The following is a 12853-nucleotide window of genomic DNA, read 5'->3' as shown; positions in this document are numbered from 1 at the left end:
AGAGGTAGATCAAAAAGATACTGCTGTGATTTATGTCAAAGTGTTGTGCTGTTTTCCTCTAAGAGTTTGACAGTATCCAGTCTTATATTTAGGTATTTAATCCATTTGGAGTTTGTTTTTTGTGTTTTAAGAATGTTCTAATTTCATTTTTTTGCATGTAGCTGTCCAATTTTCCCAGCACCACTTATTGAAGAGACTGTCGCCAGTATTGTATAGTCTTGCTTCCTTTGTCATAGATTAATTGACCAGAAGTGGACAGGTTTATTTCTGAGCTTTCTATCCTGTCCATTGATCTATATTTCTGTTTTTGTCCCAGTACCATACTTTTGATGACTGTGGCTTTGTGCCTGAAGTCAGGGAGCCAGATTTCTCCAACTCCATTTTTCTCTCTCAAGATTGCTTTGGCTATTTGGGATCTTTTGTGTGTCTATGCAAATTGTTTTGTTCTAGTTCTGTGGAAAATGCCATTGGTAATTTGATAGGGATTGCATTGAATCTATAGATTGCCTTTGGTAGTATAGTCATTTTGACAGTATTGATTCTTCCAATCCAAGAACATGGTATATCTAACTGCGTCATCTGTTTCTTTCATCGCTTTTTCTTTTGTTTGAAGTGCAAATCTTTTGTATCCTTAGGTAGGTTTATTCCTAGGTATGTTATTCTTTTTGATGTGATGGTAAATTGTATTGTTTCTTTAATTTCTCTTTCTGGTCTTTCATTGTTAGTGTACAGAAAGGAAAAGATTTCTGTGTGTTAATTTTGTATCCTGCAGCTTCACTGAATTCATTGCTGAGCTCTGGTAGTTTTTTGGTAGCCACTTTAGAATTTTCTTTGTGTAATATCATGTTGTCTGCAAAGTGACTGTTTTACTTCTTTTCCAATATGGATTCTTTATATTTCTTTTTCCTCTCTGATTACCATGGCTAGAACTACCAAAAATATATTGAATAAACGTGATGAGAGTGGATATCCTTGTCTTGTTCCTAATCTTAGAGGAAATGCTTTCAGTTTTTCACTATTGAGTATGATGTTAGTGGTAGATTTGTCATATATGGCATGTGTTATATTTAGGTGTGCTCTTTCTGGGCCTTCCCTGGTACTTCAGATGATAAAAGAATCTGCCTCCGGTGCAGGAGACCTGAGTTTGATCCCTGTGTCAGGAAAATCCCCTGGAGAATGGAATGACTACCCACTCCAGTATTCTCACCTGGAGAATTCCATGGACAGAGGAGCCTGGCGGGCTACAGTCCATGGCGTCACAAAGAGTTGGACATGAGTGAACGACTAACACTTTGAATTTCATGTTCCCTGTATGCCCACTTTCTGGAGAGTTTTTATCATAAAAGAATGTTGAATTTTGTCAAAAGCTTCCTGCATCTATAGAGATGAGCATATGGCTTTTCATTTTGTTGATGCAGTGAATCACAGTGATTGATTTGTAGGTATTGAAAAATCCTTGCATCTTGGGGATAAATCACATTTGATCATGGTGTTGGATTTGGATTGCTGGTATTCTCTAGAGGATTTTTGCATCTGTGTTCATCAGTGACACTGGCCTGTAATTCTCTTTTTGTGGTGTCTTTGTCTGGTTTTGGTATCAGGGTGATAGTGACTTCATAGAATGAGTTTGGAAGTATTCCTCTGCAGTTTTTTTTTAAATAGTTCCAGAAGGATAGGTGTTAACTCTTCTCTAAATGTTTGATAGAACTTACCTGTAATGTAATCTGGCCCTGGACTTTTGTTTGTTAGGAGTTTTTTAATAACAGTTTCGATTTCAGTACTTGTGATTGGTTTGTTCATATTTTCTCTGTCTTCCTGATTCAGTCTTGGGAGATTGAACCTTTTTAAGAATTTTTCCTTTTCTTCCAGGTTATCCATTTTATTATTAGCATATAGTTGGTTGTAGTATTAATAGTCTCTGATGGAGAGGGAAGCCTGGCGTGCTGCAGTCCCTGGGGTTGCAAAGAGTTGGACACAACTGAGTGATCCTTTGTATTTCTGTGGTGTCCATGTTAACTTCTCCATTTTCATTTCTGACTATAGTCATTTGAGCTCCTTTTTTTCCTTGATGAGTGTAGTTAAAGGCTTATCAATTTTGTCCCTTCAAAGAACTAACTTTTAGTTTCATTGATCTTTTCTGTTTTCTTAGCATCTCATTTATTTTTGCACATATCTATATGATTTCTTTCCTTCTACTAACTTTGGGTTGTGTTTGTTGTTCTTTCTCTAGTTGCTTTAGGTGTAAGATTAGGTTGTTTATTTGTGATCTTATTTCCTGAGGTAAGATTGTGTTGTTATAAATTTCCCTCTTAGAACTAGTTTAGCCACATCCCATTGGTTTTGGATCATTATGCTTTCCTTTTCATTTGTCTCTAAGTATTTTTTAATTTTCTCTTTGATTTCTTCAGTGATCCATTGGTAATTTAGCATAATGCTTAGGCTCCATGTGTTTGTATTTTCTTAGCTATTTTTTCTTGTAGTTGATTTATAATCTTACAGTGTTGTGGTCAGAAAAGATGCTTAATATCATTTCAGTTTTCTTAAATTTACTGAGGCTTGCTCTGTAGCCCCAGCATGTGATCAGTCCTGGAAAATGTTCCATGTGCACTTGAGAAGAATGTGTATTCTGCTGCTTTGGGATGAAATGCTCTCTAAATATCAGTTAAGTAGATCTGATCTAATGTGTCATTTAAGGCCTATATTTTCTTTCTTTTTTCTTTTTTTTTTTTTTAATTTTATTTTTAAACTTTACAATATTGTATTAGTTTTGCCAAATATCAAAATGAATCTGCCACAGGTATACCTGTGTTCCCCATCCTGAACCCTCCTCCCTCCTCCCTCCCCATACCCTCCCTCTGGGTCGTCCCAGTGCACCAGCCCCAAGCATCCAGTATTGTGCATCGAACCTGGACTGGCAACTCGTTTCATACATGATATTATACATGTTTCAATGCCATTCTCCCAAATCTCCCCACCCTCTCCCTCTCCCACAGAGTCCATAAGACTGATCTATACATCAGTGTCTCTTTCGCTGTCTCGTACACAGGGTTATTGTTACCATCTTTCTAAATTCCATATATATGCGTTAGTATACTGTATTGGTGTTTTTCTTTCTGGCTTACTTCACTCTGTATAATAGGTTCCAGAGGCCTGTATTTTCTTTTTGATCTTCTGTCTGGATGATCTATTGTTGAAAGTTGGGTCTTAATAGCCCCCACAATTAATGTATTATTGTTGCTTTCTCCTGTTATGGTTATTAGTATTTGCCTTATATATTTTGGTGCTCCTTTGGGTGCATATTTACAATTGACTTATCTTCTTGGATTGATTCCTTGACCATTATGTATTGTTTTCTTTATCTTATAAATCTTTATTTTAAAGTCGTCATTTTTCTGATAACTGTGTCGCTACTCAAGTTTACTTTTGATTTCCATTTGCATGGGATACCTTTTTCCATCCCCTCAATTTCATTCTGTGTGTGTCCTTAGATCTGAAGTGATTTTCTTATAGATAGCATATATATGGGTCTTGTTTTTGTCTTTATTCCACTTGTCTATGTCGTTTGGTTGGAGCATTTAATCCACTTATATTTAAGGTAATTATTGATGTGTATGTTCTTATTGCCATTTTATTAATTGCTTTGGATTTGTTTTTCTAGCCTTCCTCTTTTGTCCTCTTGTGATTTGATGACTAACTTTAGTGTTATGTTTGGATTCCTTTTTCTTTTTTGTGTGTATATCTAGTAGATTTTTAGTTTGTGGTTACTAGGTTTTGATATAGCTGTCTATATATCAGCAAGATTGTTTTAAGTTGCTGGTGTTTTGATTTCAATTGCATTTCTAATGCCCTGCATTTATGTTCTCTTCTCACAGTCATTGGTTTTGATACCATATTTGTGTGTGGATGACTTCCTACCATTATGTTTGCCTTTACTGGTGAACTTCTATTAAATTTTAATAAAAATTTTTATTTTATGTTTTTTTACTGAATGATATTGTAAAAAGTTAGAAATATGTTTATGTGTAAGTAGTGCTTCTGTAAAAGCTTGCCATTTTAGTAGACTAAACATTGAAAAGGTAGCATTTCTATCTTTGTGGCTTATTATACAGTTTGTAGAAAGTTAATAGCTTTAAGATTATTGCTTTGTAAACTATACCATATTTATCTGATTCTGTTTTATATGGAAGTTTTATTTATAAATAACAATATATAACTTGAAAGTGAAAGTGTTTAAGTGTTAGTTGCTCAGGTGTGTCCAACTCTGTGCGACCCCATGGACTATAGCCCATCAGGCTTCTCTCCATGGAATTCTACAGGCAAGAATACAGGAGTGAGTAGCTATTTCCTTCTCCAGTGGATCTTCCCAATCCAGGAATTGAACCCAGGTCTCCTGCATTGCAGGTGGATTCTTTATTGTTTGAGCCACCAGGGAAGCTCATATAACTTGAAAGCAATTCTTTATTTTTGGTAACAGAAAAATGTTACATTTTTGTGATTGAAACTCTGTTACTGAGAACTTGTGATGTACCACACTGTGGGCTAGTTGCTGAGAATATAGATTTGAACAGGACAGATAAGATTTCTGTGCTTATTACTTAAGAGTTTAGAAAGAAAATTATACAGTAAATAAATACTTATCAACATCATTTGTTTTATCAGAGTTATAAAGCTTAGACTACTACAAAAATGTGCATTAGAAGAATTCACCCTAATTGGAGCCTCCAAGGACATATAGGAATTTTGCTTCTGAAGGACCTGTATGAATTAAGTTCACAAAGGTGATGTTAAGTTAGGAGTTGTTTACATCAGGACAGGGGAAAGATTGTGGTGGCTAAAGCCACAAAGGTTGGTGCAGATTGTTGAAATTAGCAATATATTTTAAAGACTTAGAGGCCATATAATTTACATTGTAATAAATATCTTGTGGGTGAGAGATGTGTATGTGTGTATGTGTAAGAAGCTCTTGTGTGTGTATATGTACATATGTGAATGTGTGTAGGAAGCTCTTATATAGTCTGGGCAAAAAATGATGATAGCTAGGACTCATGATGGGAAGAAATTTTTTGATTGCAGAAATATTTAGGAGGTGGAATCTACTGCTTCCTTTACTCCAGTTCAGTTTCTCTTCCTATCACTTCCAAACTTTCAAATATTTTTGCTATTTTATTTCTTTTCTTCCCTCTTTATTCTTATGGGTTAAAAAAAAAAAAAACTTTATTACTTTGCTTCTGTTTTAATAGAGATTCTAGAGGGAAAGACTATAAACTTAAGTAGTCAATCTGCCATATCTAACTGAAGCCTACCCCCCAATGATTTGAAATGTCACCTTCTGCATATATTAAATCCTATTTAGCTTGTCAGGATTTCTCTGTTACTGTGCCAATACCACACCAGTTTAATTTATAATGTTTTTATATGTGATAGCACCAGCACCTTCTTTACACGTGATTTTTTACAAACATATTGGCTGGTTTTACATATTTTCTCTTTCAAGTAAATTTTAGAATAGCTTTACCACAAAATCCTGTTGGAATTTGTTAGGATTTATTCATTCATTTTTTTCGTATGAAATGTTTTGGAGAGAATTAATATTTTTATAGAATTGGATTGTCCTATGCCAGAACATGGTCTCTTCATTTATTTATTTTAAATATCCTTTGTGTGTGTGTGTGTGTGTTAGTTGCTCAGTTGTTTCCGACTCTTTGCGACTAGAGAATGCCAGGCTCCTCTGTCCTTGGAATTCTCCAGGCAAGAATACTGGAATGGTTTGCAGTTCTCTTCTCCAGGGGATCTTCCCTACCCAGGAATTGAACCCAGGTCTCCCACATTAGTCAGGCACTTTACCATCTAAGCCACCAGGGAAGCCCAAGTATCCTTTAGTATATTTTATATTTATTGCGTATCTATCTGAACATTTCTATTTTAGCCTTATTTCTTATTTGTAAATTTTGTTGCTGTCGTGAATGTAGTTTCTTTCTCTCAGTGATGTTTTTTAATTGGTTTTTACTGTTATTTAGAAAAACTTTTTATTTTTCTATATTGCTCTTGTGTCTACCAAGACACAAGTCAAACTCTTATAACTTCAATAATTTTTCAGTTGATTCCTTAGTCTTTCTCCTAAGTAGATAGCTATAACCTGTGTATGTTTGTTTCTTTTGTAACATCTTTCTACGTTGATTAAAACATTCAGTAGAGATTTCAAAAGTAGTAATCTTAAGGAAAGTTATGACCAACCTAGATAGCATATTCAAAAGCAGAGACATTACTTTGCCAACAAAGGTTTGTCTAGTCAAGGCTATGGTTTTTCCTGTGGTCATGTATGGATGTGAGAGTTGGACTGTGAAGAAGGCTGAGCACCAAAGAATTGATGCTTTTGAACTGTGGTGTTGGAGAAGACTCTTGAGAGTCCCTTGGACTGCAAGGACGTCCAACCAGTCCATTCTGAAAGAGATCAACCCTGGGATTTCTTTGGAAGGAATGATGCTAAAGCTGAAACTCCAGTACTTTGGCCACCTCATGCAAAGAGTTGACTCATTGGAAAAGACTCCGATGCTGGGAGGGATTGGGGGCAGGAGGAGAAGGGGACGACAGAGGATGAAATGGCTGGATGGCATCTTGACTCGATGGACATGAGTCTGAGTGAACTCCGGGAATTGGTGATGGACAGGGAGGCCTGGCGTGCTGTAATTCATGGGGTCGCAAAGAGTCGGACACAGCTGAGCGACTGATCTGATCTGATCTGATCTGAATCTTAGTGGATATTCTTGTCTTGTCCTTGACTTTAATGGTGAAGCTTCTGACATTTCTCCATTAAGGATAATGCTTCATACAGATTCTGATATAAAATTATTCTGGTTTTCTTCTAGTCATTTAATGGTAAGATTTTCCGATCAGATCAGTTGCTCAGTCGTGTCTGACTCTGCGACCCCATAAATCGGAGCACTCCAGGCCTCCCTGTCCATCACCAACTCCCAGAGTTCACTCAGACTCACGTCCATCGAGTCAGTGATGCCATCCAACCATCTCATCCTCTGTCGTCCCCTTCTCCTCTTGCCCCCAATCCCTCCCAGCATCGGAGTCTTTTCCAATGAGTCAACTCTTCGCATGAGGTGGCCAAAGTACTGGAGTTTCAGCTTCAGCATCATTCCTTCCAAAGAAATCCCAGGGCTGATCTCCTTCAGAATGGACTGGTTGGACCTCCTTGCAGTCCAAGGGACTCTCAAGAGTCTTCTCCAACACCACAGTTCAAAAGCATCAATTCTTTGGCGCTCAGCCTTCTTCACAGTCCAACTCTCACATCCATACATGACCACAGGAAAAACCATAGCCTTGACTAGCCGGACCTTCGTTGGCAAAGTAATGTCTCTGCTTTTGAATATGCTATCTAGGTTGGTCATAACTTTCCTTCCAAGGAGTAAGTGTCTTTTAATTTCATGGCTGCAGTCACCATCTGCAGTGATTTTGGAGCCCAGAAAAATAAAGTCTGACACTGTTTCCACTGTTTCCCCATCTATTTCCCATGAAGTGATGGGACCGGATGCCATGATCTTCGTTTTCTGAATGTTGAGCTTTAAGCCAACTTTTCACTCTCCACTTTCACCTTCATCAAGAGGCTTTTTAGTTCCTCTTCACTTTCTGCCATAAGGGTGGTGTCATCTGCATATCTGAGGTTATTGATATTTCTCCCGGCAATCTTGATTCCAGTTTGTGTTTCTTCTAGTACAGCGTTTCTCATGATCTACTCTGCATATAAGTTAAATAGACAGGGTGACAATATACAGCCTTGACGTACTCCTTTTCCTATTTGGAACCAGTCTGTTGTTCCATGTCCAGTTCTAACTGATGCTTCCTGACCTGCATACAAATTTCTCAAGAGGCAGATCAGGTGGTCTGGTATTCCCATCTCTTTCAGAATTTTCCACAGTTGATTGTGATCCACACAGTCAAAGGCTTTGGCATAGTCAATAAAGCAGAAATAGATGTTTTTCTGGAACTCTCTTGCTTTTTCCATGATCCAGCGGATGTTGGCAAGTTGATCTCTGGTTCCTCTGCCTTTTCTAAAACCAGCTTGAACATCAGGAAGTTCATGGTTCACATATTGCTGAAGCCTGGCTTGGAGAATTTTGAGCATTACTTTACCAGCGTGTGAGATGAGTGCAATTGTGCGGTAGTTTGGGCATTCTTTGTCATTGCCTTTCTTTAGGATTGGAATGAAAACTGACCTTTTCCAGTCCTGTGGCCACTGCTGAGTTTTCCAAATTTGCTGGCATATTGAGTGCAGCACTTTCACAGCATCATCATTCAGGATTTGAAATAGCTCAACTGGAGTTCCATCACCTCCACTAGCTTTGTTCATAGTGATGCTTTCTAAGGCCCACTTGACTTCACATTCCAGGATGTCTGGCTCTAGTCAGTGATCACGCCATCGTGATTATCTGGGTTATGAAGATCTTTTTTGTACAGTTCTTCTGTGTATTCTTGCCATCTCTTCTTAATATCTTCTGCTTCTGTTAGGTCCATACCATTTCTGTCCTTTATCGAGCCCATCTTTGCATGAAATGTTCCTTTGGTATCTCTGATTTTCTTGAAGAGATCTCTAGTCTTTCCCATTCTGTTGTTTTCCTCTAATTCTTTGCATTGATCACTGAAGAAGGCTTTCTTATCTCTTCTTGCTATTCTTTGGAACTATGCATTCAGATGTTTATATCTTTCCTTTTTTCCTTTGCTTTTTGCTTCTCTTCTTTTCACAGCTATTTGTAAGGTCTCCCCAGATAGCCATTTTGCTTTTTTGCATTTCATTTCCATGGGGATGGTCTTGATCCTTGTCTCCTGTACAGTGTCATGAACCTCATTCCATAGTTCATCAGGCACTCTATCTATTAGATCTAGGCCCTTAAATCTATTTCTCACTTCCACTGTATAATCATAAGGGATTTGATTTAGGTCATACCTGAATGGTATAGTGGTTTTCCCTACTTTCTTCAATTTAAGTCTGAATTTGGCAATAAAGAGTTCATGGTCTGAGCCACAGTCAGCTCCTGGTCTTGTTTTTGCTGACTGTATAGAGTGTCTCCATCTTTGGCTGTAAAGAATATAATCAATCTGATTTCGGTGTTGACCATCTGGTGATGCCCATGTGTAGAGTCTTCTCTTGTGTTGTTGGAAGAGGGTGTTTGTTATGACCAGTGCATTTTTTTGGCAAAACTCTATTAGTCTTTGCCCTGCTTCATTCCGTATTCCAAGGCCAAATTTGCCTGTTACTCCAGGTATTTCTTGACTTCCTGCTTTTGCATTCCAGTCCCGTATAATGAAAAGGACATCTTTTTGGGGTGTTAGTTCTAAAAGGTCTTGTAGGTCTTCATAGAACCGTTCAACTTCAGCTTCTTCAGTGTTACTGGTTGGGGCATAGACTTGGATTACTGTGATATTGAATGGTTTGCCTTGGAAACGAACAGAGATCATTCTGTCGTTTTTGAGATTGCATCCAAGTACTGCATTTCGGACTCTTTTGTTGACCATGATGGCTACTCCATTTCTTCTGAGGGATTCTTGCCCGCAGTAGTAGATATAATGGTCATCTGAGTTAAATTCACCTGTTCCAGTCCATTTCAGTTCGCTGATTCCTAGACTGTCAACATTCACTCTTGGCCATCTCTTGTTTGACCACTTCCAATTTGCCTTGATTCATGGACCTGACATTCCAGGTTCCTATGCAATATTGCTCTTTACAGCATCGGACCTTGCTTCTGTCACCAGTCACATCCACAGCTGGGTATTGTTTTTGCTTTGGCTCCATCCCTTCATTCTTTCTGGAGTTATTTCTCCACTGATCTCCAGTATCATAGTGGGCACCTACTGACCTGGGGAATTTCTCTTTCAGTATCCTATCATTTTGCCTTTTCATACTGTTCATGGGGTTCTCAAGGCAAAAATACTGAAGTGGTTTGCCATTTCCTTCTCCAGTGGACCACATTTTGTCAGGTCTCTCCACCATGACCCGCCCATCTTGGGTTGCCCCACGGGCATGGCTTAGTTTCAGTGAGTTAGACAAGGCTGTGGTCCTAGTGTGATTAGATTGACTAGTTTTCTTTGAGTATGGTTTCAGTGCGTTTGCCCTCTGATGCCCTCTTGCAACACCTACAGTCTTACTTGGGTTTCTCTTACCTAGGGCGTGGGGTATCTCTTCACGGCTGCTCCAGCAAAGCGCAGCCATTGCTCCTTACCTTGGACGAGGGGTATCTCCTGACCGCCGCCCTTCCTGACCTTCAACGTGGAATAGCTCCTCTAGGCCCTCCTGCGCCCGCGTAGCCACGGCTCCTTGTACGGCTCCTTGTACGTGGGGTTGATCCTCCCGGCCACCGTCACTGGCCTAGGGCGTGGGGGCGTGGAGTAGCTCCTCCCGCCCACCGCCGCTGGCCTCGGACGCGGAGTAACTTCTCTCGTCGCGGCCCCTAACCTCGGACGCGGGGTAACTCCTGTCGTCGCGGCCCCTGACCTCGGACGTGGGGTAACTCCTCTCAGCCGCCCCCCACCCGCCCCCCACCCCCCCGACCTCGGACGATGGGTATCTCCTCTCGGCCGGCACCCCACCCCCACCCCCCGACCTCGGACACAGAGTAGCTCCTCTTGGCCTTTCGTGCACCGTCACAGTCTGGTACTCTGGGCCGCTGCCCCTGACCTCATTTTCCATTAGGAATATTAAATTTTATTTCTTGTATTTGAAGCATTGAGGGTGGTATACTGTCATATATATTAAATTATATTATATATTTTAAAGTTAAACTGGGCTTCCTAGGTGGCACTAGTGGTAAAAAAACCTGCCTGCCAATGCAGGAAACGTAAAAGACATGGCTTTGATCCCTGGGTCAGGAGGATCCCCTGGAGGGAGGGCATGGCAACCCACTCCAGTATTCTTTCCTGGAGAATCCTGTGTATAGAGGAGCCTAGCAGGCTACAGTCCATGGGGTAACAGAGTTGGACATGACTGAAGCGACTTCTCATATATGCACGCACAGTGTTAAATTATCTTTACATTACTAGGGTAAACTGTGCTTGTGTGTTGTTATTTTTTAAGACATTGTTAGATTCATTTTGCTAATATGTTGTTTGGGATATATGCATATATACTCATATGGAGTTTAGTATTAATATATACTTTTTATTGAATTTTGAAATCCATATAGAACTCAGAAAGCTTTTGATCTCTTCCTGTGTTTTGCTTTAAAATGTGAATAAATCTCTTTCTTAAAGGTTTGGTACAACTTATTCTCAAACCTATCTAGGCCTAATGTCTTTTTTAAATGGTAGATCTTTGAAAACCTTTTGAATTTCTTCCATTATGATCTGTTTCAATTTTTACCTTTTTCCTAAATTTCAGTAATTGACATTTCACTAAAAAATCCTTGCTTGACTACATTTTTAAATAAAGTTGTTCATTGTGTTGTCTTTTATATCTTATGCCTGCAGTTATTTTTTTGTTACATTTCTGAAGTTATTTGTGTCTTGTCTTTTATTAGTCACACTAGCCAAGTATCAGCCTTTTTTTTATTTGCCTTTTGAAACAGCCAGTGTAATGATCAGATCTATGGCTATTTTTTTTTCCTCTAGGATTAATTTCTGCTTTCCCTCTTAATTCCTTCTCCTAGTTTTTCATGATCCATAACAGGTTTTCCATGCTTTTTCTCTCATTGCCCTTTCTAGTGGGAAAATTCTTCAGTTTGATTCTTGCAATCCCCACTCCTAACCCCGCCCCCCACACACTAATTTAATTTAATCTTGTTCTTTCTTTGGCTCTTTCTTTTTTCTTTCTCCCACCCTCCCCCCCTTTTTTTAAATAACCTCCTAATAAGAAGTAAGCCTGTTTCTTTGGCAGTTAATGTTTCTTGAAATTCAGTTCAGGTAGTTCAGTCGCTCAGTCATGTCCAACTCTTTGCGACCCCATGAACCGTAGCATGCCAGGCCTCCCTGTCCATCACCAACTCCCGGAGTCCACCCAAACCCATGTCCATCAAGTAGGTGATGCCATCCAACCATCTCATCCTCTGTCGTCCCCTTCTCCTCCTGCCCCCAATCCCTCCCAGCATCAGGGTCTTTTCAAGTGAGTCAGCTTTCCGCATCAGGTGGCCAAAGTATTGGAGTTTCAGCTTCAGCATCAGTCCCTCCAGTGAACACCCAGGACTGATCTCCTTTAGGATGGACTGCTTAGATCTCCTTGCTGTCCAAGGGACTCTCAAGAGTCTTCTTCAACACCACAGTTCAAAAGCATCAATTCTTCAGTGCTCAGCTTTCTTTATAGTCCGACTCTCACATCCATACATGACCACTGGAAAAACCATAGCCTTGACTAGATACACCTTTGTTGGCAAAGTAATATCTCTGCTTTTGAATATGCTATCTAGGTTGGTCATAACTTTCCTTCCAAGGAGTAAGCGTCTTTTAATTTCATGGCTGCAATCACCATCTGCAGTGATTTTGGAGCCCAGAAAAATAGTCTCATTGTTTCCACTGTTTCCCCATCTATTTCCCATGAAATGGTGGGACCAGATGCCATGACCTTAGTTTTCTGAATGTTGAGCTTTAAGTCAACTTTTTCACTCTCCACTTTCACTTTCACCAAGAGGCTTTTTAGTTCCTCCTCACTTTCTGCCATAAGGGTGGTGTCATCTGCATGTCTGAGGTTATTGATATTTCTCCTGGCAATCTTGATTCCAGCTTGTGCTTCTTCCAGCCCAGCGTTTCTCATGATGTACTCTGCATATAAGTTAAATAAACAGGGTGACGATATACAGCCTTGACGTACTCCTTTTCCTATTTGGAACCAGTCTATTGTTTCATGTCCAGTTCTAACTGTTGC

The 12853-nt window shown here is 39.5% G+C and overlaps 1 protein-coding gene across 9 annotated transcripts in view; it reads left to right on the top strand.

Annotated features, from left to right (window-relative positions):
- Nucleotides 1–12853, top strand: part of PALS2 (protein associated with LIN7 2, MAGUK p55 family member) — a 136134-nt gene that overhangs the window by 45676 nt on the left and 77605 nt on the right. The gene's annotated exons all lie outside the window — the stretch shown is intronic.

Source organism: Bos indicus, chromosome 4 (assembly GCF_029378745.1).
Source record: "Bos indicus isolate NIAB-ARS_2022 breed Sahiwal x Tharparkar chromosome 4, NIAB-ARS_B.indTharparkar_mat_pri_1.0, whole genome shotgun sequence".
NCBI classification, from domain to species: Eukaryota; Metazoa; Chordata; class Mammalia; order Artiodactyla; family Bovidae; genus Bos; species Bos indicus.
The sequence above is the reverse complement of the archived record's forward strand: the minus strand, read 5'-3'. Positions and strand labels throughout refer to the sequence as shown.